Source organism: Hyperoodon ampullatus (genome assembly GCF_949752795.1).
Source record: "Hyperoodon ampullatus genome assembly, chromosome: 7".
In the NCBI taxonomy this organism is placed as follows: Eukaryota; Metazoa; Chordata; class Mammalia; order Artiodactyla; family Ziphiidae; genus Hyperoodon; species Hyperoodon ampullatus.
The window spans coordinates 35,094,362-35,103,230 of NC_136920.1; positions in this window are offsets into that span (position 1 = coordinate 35,094,362).

The window sequence follows — 8,869 nt, forward strand, 5'->3', positions numbered from 1 at the left end:
AATCAAGTATACTTCAGTAAACGGAAACAAACAAACAAAAAAGTCCAGATTGTCCACTTAGTCTTTGTTGACACCTGATATGGGGAGGAGTTCCTTGATAGTAGAGGTGGGAGTGACAGTTCAGGCTCTCTGCTGTCAGGTCTCTGCTGATACCACCCTGACTGGGAGGTGTAGAAATACCTAGATATTACTCCCCACATGACACCATGGAGGGGGTGGACTTATCATTATGAGGTTTGAAAGTCCTGAATCTGCACTAAGTCATTTCTGACATCACTCCAGCTGGGAGGGGAGGAACACTTCATTATTCCTAGGTGGGCTGGAAGTCTAGGCTCTCCGTTAAACCTTTGTTAACATGAGTGGGGGGGTGGGAATCGATCATTTTCTGAGGTGTTTGGCTAGAATAGAGAGATAATTGTCTAAATTTTTCTGTCTTGTGATTTGAATAGAAAGAGCTGGTGTGATATTGTGATTTATAATAAATATATACTTTGTCTTCGTCCCATTTCTGGCATAGAGCTCTTAAAACCTTTGAAGTTTCTTAATAAGAGAGAGAAGCGTGTGCCTCTCTCAGATTAATCAAACCCACAGAAGGGGTCATGGGAACCTCTGATTTATGACCAGTTGGTCAGAAGTATAAGTAAAACCTGGGTTTGTGATTGGTATCTGAAGTGGAAGACAGTCCTCTGGGACAGAGCCCTTAACTTGTGGAATTTGACGCCATCTCCAGGTGTATAGTGTCAGATTTGAGTTGAATTGTAACACACCCAACTGGTGTTGGAGAGTTGCTTGGTGGTGTGGGTAAAACACACACACGCACACACATTGGGATTGGGTGCAGAACCCTTAAGTAGCTTTTTTTGAGCCCTTCCTTCCTTCCTTCCTTCCTACCTCTTCTTCCCTCCCTCCCCTCCTCCCTCCCCCCTTCCTCCCTTCCTCTCTTCCCTTCCTTCCCTCCCTTCCCTCCTTTTCCTTCCCTCCTTCCTGTCCTTTCTTTCTTTCCTTCCTTTTTTTTCCCTTTCTTTCACACTTCGGCATTTCCAGGTAGCTGGCTTTTTTCAATTCCAAGTCTGTGATACATAACTCATAAAGAAAACCCCTGGAACTCACCACTGTCATTTCCTGGGGCCAGTAGTCTCCAACTCTTCTGGCTTTTCTCTAAGATTTCAATCTTCTTATATCTTCTTTATATATAATGTTTAAGGACTTTAATTGTACTCAGTGGAAGATAAGGAAAAGCACAGTTACTCCTCTACTTCTTCTTCCTGCTTCCCATGTTTGTTTGTTTGTTTTCATTTCCTACTTAAGGTTGGGCTAATTAAATAAAAGTTTAAATTATTAGCATAAATTTTATTGTTCTTCTTGATTTGTGCCAGTTTTATATGCAAATATCAAAACACTTAACTTTATGCAAAATCACCAATATTACACATTTCCTATTTTGCAGCTTGTACATGCATATGTATCTTATTGTTATCAGAATGAAATGCTGGACAAACTAACTCAACTGTTTTTACTTTCATTCAAGTCTTGATACATGCACATTCTACCAACATACTCTACTTTTGGTTTACTGATGGGGAAGGAAAGATAGAAGGGAAAAGCTCCTGTGGCTTGCCTTATCTTTCCCTTTCATTCTGTATCATCATTTTCAGCCTAAATGATGGGCTAATACAGAATGTAACCCATAAGAAAGGCTCTGATAGGATATCCTGGTTGTTTATATTTCTTTGAACATATTTATTTTCATTTTGTTTTTGATGCTTGTTCTAGATTAAATGGAAAGTGTGCCTCTTGGGGCTGTCTGTGCCCCTTCTTAGTCACAGGTTTAACATACTTATCTTGTACTCACTTTAATTCTGGCTGAACTTCTCATGTTAAGTGCCATGAAGCCCTTTTTAACATTAATTTTACATCTTTAGAGTCAAACATGGTGGTACTTGAGTTTTCTTCCCATGCCGGACTCAACCTGGAAGATCTTATTATTTCTAGCATTGCACTATAAAGACTTGAGAAAAGAAAATTAGAAGAAAAGCAAAAAAATAGAATTAGTTTCAACAACTAGATATATATGGTTGATGTAAAATATCATATAATTGCAACATTGCAAACAAAGATTGAAGCTAAAGTACATATTTTTATATATCAGAGACACTGAATGATGAATGTTATGCAGTTCTTAACTTTGAAATTATATACTTTTGTTCAAATTTGAACTGCTGGTGTTCAATGAAAGTATATCCCAAATGAGATTATTGCATTATTTTCATACATTTATTTTACCTCAAAGTCCTCTGTTCTTTGTCATTTTGTAACCCCAAAATGCTTAAGACATAGTAAGTGTTCAAATATATATTTTTAAATTAGGGAGAGAATAATTTGTATTATTTCATGGAGATATACATAGGGAATCACACTCATTTTTATGCTTCACTAACAAGCCAACCTGTGATTTACAACACATTTCCTTTAATGAATCTTTTTTTTTTTTTTTTTTTTTTTTGGTGGTACGCGGGCCTCTCACTGTTGTGGCCTCTCCCGTTGCAGAGCACAGGCTCCAGACACCCAGGCTCAGCAGCCATGGCTCACGGGCCCAGCTGCTCCACGGCATGTGGGATCTTCCCAGACTGGGGCACGAACCCATGTCCCCTGCATCGGCAGGCGGACTCTCAACCACTGCACCACCAGGGAAGCCCCCCTTTAATGAATCTTAAAGAAAAATATTGCAACATTGTTCCACTTTTCCAAGTGAGAATATGCTATTACTAATGGGTAGAAACATCCTGATTGTCTTGGCAGGTCTAGCCTTATGGTGAACATATTTCTATAAGACTTGTACAGATTGACACAACACATCGAGATTTCCCCAAATTGCTAGCTCATCCCATGCGTTAAAAAAAAAAAAAAAAGAGAAAAACAACCTTTTTATAATAATAGGATAAATTCAAAAGAAAGAATGCATTAGCTCTGCACAGCCTTTTTGGTTCATGTACAGTTAATTGTCAAGTATAAATTAACAACATGTTATTTTCCTTAAGTAAGTGGTCTATTGTTTGAATATTTTTCAATAAAAAAAAGTAGGAGTGAACCATATGCCCAGAAAATTCATGTGTGCACAAATGCACAATTAGAGGAAACTCATGAACCCCCCGAAGGTTGTTTTCTCCATTGCCATCAAGAAAATGTGATGAAGTCTCAATGCTAGGATTTTGGCTGAATTAAGTATTTAGACCTCTCCTACCTGGAGTTATGAAACAGCAAATAACACTGATCATTGATGTAGTTAATTTAAAATAAATGGATCTATTCCAAAAGAGCATCATGCATTCTATCTCCGTGGAACAGCCTTTAGTTTAATGAAAAGAACATTGCAAAATTCCTTAGACCCTACTATCTGTGATTAATCAATTTCAACATTCAGGACTTGAAGTAGTAATTGGAAGTAGGATATGGAGTCATAATAAACACTGTTTTAGAAGTTTCTGATTCTGGGTCTTCATCGTCTATCTGAAGATAGAAAAAGTATTGACTTGCCTACTACAGTTTATTATCCATTCAAGCCCTGACTCATCAGAAGAGTTATGAAGTCCAGGACTGGCACTGGTGTTGCAGAGCCAGTTTGTTTTTACCGTAAAGTTCCTTTCATTTCTTGTTTCACCAGTGTCGGGCTTGGAAGATTAAGCTCAGAGTAGGATATGGGCCCACTCTCAAATATTTAGCATAATAGAGAGGTCTTCCTATAAAACATAATCTCGGAACTTCTGTCTCTAAATGCTTTGAAGCTTCTTTTCCACTGGTTCTCTGTCTGGGGCTACTCTTCAGAAGGAGCTGGTAGTACTGTGTTCTGCAGGCAATGGACTGGGGCTCAAAACTCCTGGTTGTACTATGAGCTCTTCCAGTCATTCACTGTGTGCCTTCAAACAGGTTGCTTTCTCTGCCAATCCTGTTTCCTCATTTATAAAATAAACTGTTTGGACTAATGAAGTCCAGAATTTACTTTAGCATCATATAGGTTGCATTCGACCTCCCTCACGTCTCCTTCCAATCATTATGGCCAAGACTGTGTAATGTGTAGATTTGGCTTTTGTCTGTGGTATTCCGCCATTCACACACACTGAAATATCTCAAAAGTACGTGGTAGCAGGGATGAGAACATGGGCCTCAGAGGTTCCAGTGTTGGACTTTCCAGTCTGGTAGCCAGTTATATGTGGTTATTTTTCAATTTTATGAGTGCAACTGAGGAAATGAATTTTAAATTTTGTTTAATTGTAATTAATTTAAATTTAAAACTGCTACTCAGTTCATTCGTTAGAAAACTTATGCATCTTCGGAGGAACTTGGGTATCTGAACTGCCTTTTTCAAATTTAAATTTTATGAAATCTAAATACAGATCAAGTACATAGATAAACATTTAGCATTCGAATTGAGATGTTCTGTTAGTCTAACATAAACGCAAGATTTTGGTGACTCAGAACAAAAAAGAAGGTAAACTATCTCATTAATAATTTTTATATTGACTATATGCTGACATGGTAATATTTTGGATATTGGGTTAAATAAAAGTATAGCATTAAAATTAACTTAAGCCAGTTTAGTTTTAGGGTTGTTGTTGTCGTCATCTTTTTTTTAATGTCTTTTTGGCTACTATTAAATTTGAAGTTACAGTTGTGGTTCTCATCATCTTTCTCTTGGATAGTGTTGTTCCAAGGAAAGGCAAATGTAGATGATCCTTGTATATCTGGTTCTGGGGATATTTGGATTTGATGACTAACCATGAAGATTTGTTTGTTCTTAGTTTCCTCTTTTCCTTAAGTATTTCCACATGGCAGGGATTTGCAATGTTGGAGAGGATGAAGGTTGGCATCAAAACTGATTTAAGATTCCACAGTTACAGTATCAATTATTGATATTTATAAAGTTTAGGAATGGTTTTCTTTGGATGATCTAATCTTTTCCTGAATAAAACACAGTGGGGAGAAAATATCAATATTTCCTGTATATAGATGAGAAGGATGAGTCTCAGAAATCCTAGTCCCCAAGCAATATTATAGAATCCAATCTAGAGACCCTCAGTTACCCCTTATATTTGATTGTTAAAGTGACCTCACATCTTTCCAACCCTACTTATTCTTAGTGCTCCACAGTAATCCCCAACTATAATGAAAGTCAACTAAAACTGGTGACTAAGTGTTAAGGCTTTGTTATAGGCTTCTGGGGTTTGAATCTGGGTCCATGACTTACTAGGTTGATAGGCAAATATCCATATTTTTAACCTCTCTCCTAGTTAATTTCTTTTCATTTTTAAAATAGTGGTGATGAAAATACACATAATATAAAATCTACCTCTTAACAAATGTTTAAGTGTAGAGTACAGTACTGTTAACTAAATGTACGTGTTGTACAGCAAATTTCTTTTTTTTTTTTTTTTTTTTTTTTTTTGTGGTACGCGGGCCTCTCACTGTTGTGGCCTCTCCCGTTGCGGAGCACAGGCTCCGGATGCGCAGGCTCAGCAGCCATGGCTCACGGGCCCAGCCGCTCCGCGGCATATGGGATCCTCCCAGACCGGGGCACGAACCCGTATCCCCTGCATCGGCAGGCGGACTCTCAACCACTGCGCCACCAGGGAGGCCCTGTACAGCAAATTTCTATAAATTCATCTTGCATGACTGAACCTCTATACCCATTGAACAACTCCCCATTTCCCCTTCACTACAGTCCCTGGAAACCACCATTCTACTCTCTGCTCCTATAAGTTTGACTACATTACATACCTCATATAATTGAAATTGTGGTATTTGTCTTTCTGTGACTGGCTTATTTCACTTACCATAATGTCTTCAAGTTTAATCTATATTATAACATATGACAGAACTCCTTTTAAAAGTTGGGATTATAGTAGTACACACTGTCTAGATTAATTTTAAAGGCAAAATGAAGACAACACAAACCCTACAATATATTAAGGGATCATTTTATTTTAGTTTTTAATAATTTTAATAATAACTTCTATGCAATGTGAAAAACAACTACCGAATGAGGTTGAACATGGCAAAAAGAAGAAAGTTCATGCTAAGAATCAGAGGGTGTACCCTCAGTCTTTAACAAAAGAACAAGAATGCATAATGTCCCTCTCAACTTGAATAAACTTTAGCCAGTCTTCTTTCTGATTATAGGCCCCTGACTTCCTTTTTCTTAAAGCATTTACTTTAGAAAACGTTTGAGTTATTTCACTGCTCCTTTGAGACATATGTAAAACTTTTTAAAAACCTCTTGTCAGTTTTAAGACCCAGGGATGTCTCTCTTAAGGACCTGAGAGGCATCCCTTTGAATTACAAGCATCCAGGAAGATATCACCCCTATCTCAGAGACCCTGTGGGATAGTAGGAGCCTAACTTTGATAGGCACCAATTAGCAAACACAGATGGCTTAATCACAGAGAAGAACATTAGCAAACTCAGGAATAACTCAATGTGCTCCACACATTCCACTGATAGACCTCTCCCAAAGTCCTCCAGTACCTTTCTACCAGCTCAGCTCTCTCACCTCTATTTCAGCTGAGTTGAGTTCCAACTTTAGCTCTGGCTTCTGTCCTCTATTGTAATAACCTTGAATAAAGTCTTCCTTACCTATTTAACCTTGTCTGGTGCAACTTTAGCTTTAACAAACAATATATCCTAGTATGTAAACATTCTTGTAATACCTCTAATAAAATTTAAAATCAAGGGCCATTATTAAAAAAAAAAACCTAAGAAAAATAATTCCTAGCAAAACCTCAGAGAAACAAACAAGAGAAGTACATTATTTTACTTAAAGATTATAAGTTAGCTCACTCAAACTTACTGGTTTGTGGTTAAAAATTAACTAAATAAAAGATATTCCTCTTATACTAGAGTTTTCCCAAGTTAACTTAATCATGGACTCTAAAAGTTCACTAAATCTGCCCCTCTCCTTATTACCGTTTTTGGATTATTTTCTTCCTTCTACAGGGTCCTGCTTTTTTTTTTATCTCATATATATGTATATTACCTCTAAATTCATAGAAAATTAAGTTGAAAATAAAATTTTCTTCTCTCTAATCATATTAAAATTTTCAACATTTTTGGAGTTGGCCCCTAATTAAAGACAACAAACATAGCAGGGTACTGAGATAATGTTGTTAGGGATACAAAAGTGAGTAAGGTTTGTCTTTGTTCTCAGTGTACTGTAATTATTTGCAGCAATAACTATACTGCAAATGGGATTCAGATATAAAAGGGGATACAAGCATATTTGTATTTGGAATGAAGAAACATATAACATTCTTTTTGGTTAGTAACAAAAATATATTTTATGATTAAGAGGGAGGAAATTTTGAATGCTTATGTAAAGAAAAAAGGAAAAACATTTCATTAAAGGAAGCAGCATAAGCAGAGATGTGCTGTTTTAATCAAAGTGATCCAGGAACAAGAAGGTCAGCCAGTTTTGATTCACTATAGGGAAAATAGGGTAGTCATGGAAGATAATGCTACAGGGGTAAACAGACAGCTCAAAAATTGAACTGCACAGTGTGTACTTAATTGAAAAATCAATCCATAGGAGTTCTTATAGTTTTCAAAGCAGGGGTGTAACATGATTAGAGCCCTTGTCAAAATGATGCAGCAGCAGTATGTAGGCAGAATTGGAGCATAAACCAATTCAGGGTGAAAAAATTTTAAAAAGAGCTTTAAAACAAAAAAAAAACAAACTTGTTACTGCCTGACTTCTGACTTCAATACTTAGAATAAAGCTACAGTAATCAAGACAATGTGGTATTAGCTAAAGAACAAACCAGTGGAACAAAATAGAAATCCTAGATGTAGGCCTTTGTAAGTATAGTCAACTGTATTCTAGATCAACTGATCTTTGACAAAAAAAGCAGAGGCAGTACAATGGGAAAAAATGATACTCTTTTCAACAAATGGTGCTGTAACAACCGAACATCCACACAAAAAAATAAATCTAAGCAAAGGCCTTATACCCTTCACAAAAATTAAACCAAAATGAATCATAGACCTAAGTGTAAAATTCAAGACCATACAAGTTCTAGAGTATAACATAGGAGAAAACCTAGATGAACTTAGGGATAGTGATGACTTTTAAGATGTAACAACAGGGCTTCCCTAGTGGCGCAGTGGTTGAGAGTCTGCCTGCTGATGCAGGGGACACGGGTTCGTGCCCCGGTCCGGGAGGATCCCATGTGCCACGGAGCGGCTGGGCCCGTGAGCCATGGCCGCTGAGCCTGTGCGAATAGAGCCTGCGCTCTGCAATGGGAGAGGCCACAGCAGTGAGAGGCCCGTGTACAGCCAAAAAAAACAAAAAACAAAAAAAAGATGTAACACCAAAGTCATGATCTGTGACATAAATAATTGATGGGCAGAAGTTCACTAAAACTAAAACTTTTTTCTCTGCAAAAGATACTGTCAAGAGAATGAGAAGATAAACCACAGAGTGAGAGTGAATATTTGCAAAAGACACATCTGACTTTGTGTCATCCAAAATACACAATAAAAATTTTAAATTCGACAGTAAACCAATGAAAAACCTGATTTAAAAAAGCAGCAAAAGTCTTGAACAGACATCTCACCAAAGAAGATATATAGATGGCAAATAAGCATATGAAAAGATGTTCAACATGTGTTATTAGGTAACAGTGACATATATATTAGAATGGCTAAATATCTAAAACACAGTAACAAGTGCTGGCAAGGATATGGAGCAACAGGAATTCTCATTAATTGCTGGTGGGAATGCAAAGTGGTAAAACCACTTTGGAAGACAGTTTGGCAGTTTCTTACATATCTAAACATATAGTTACCATATGATTACACAGCAGTCATGCCCTTTGGTATA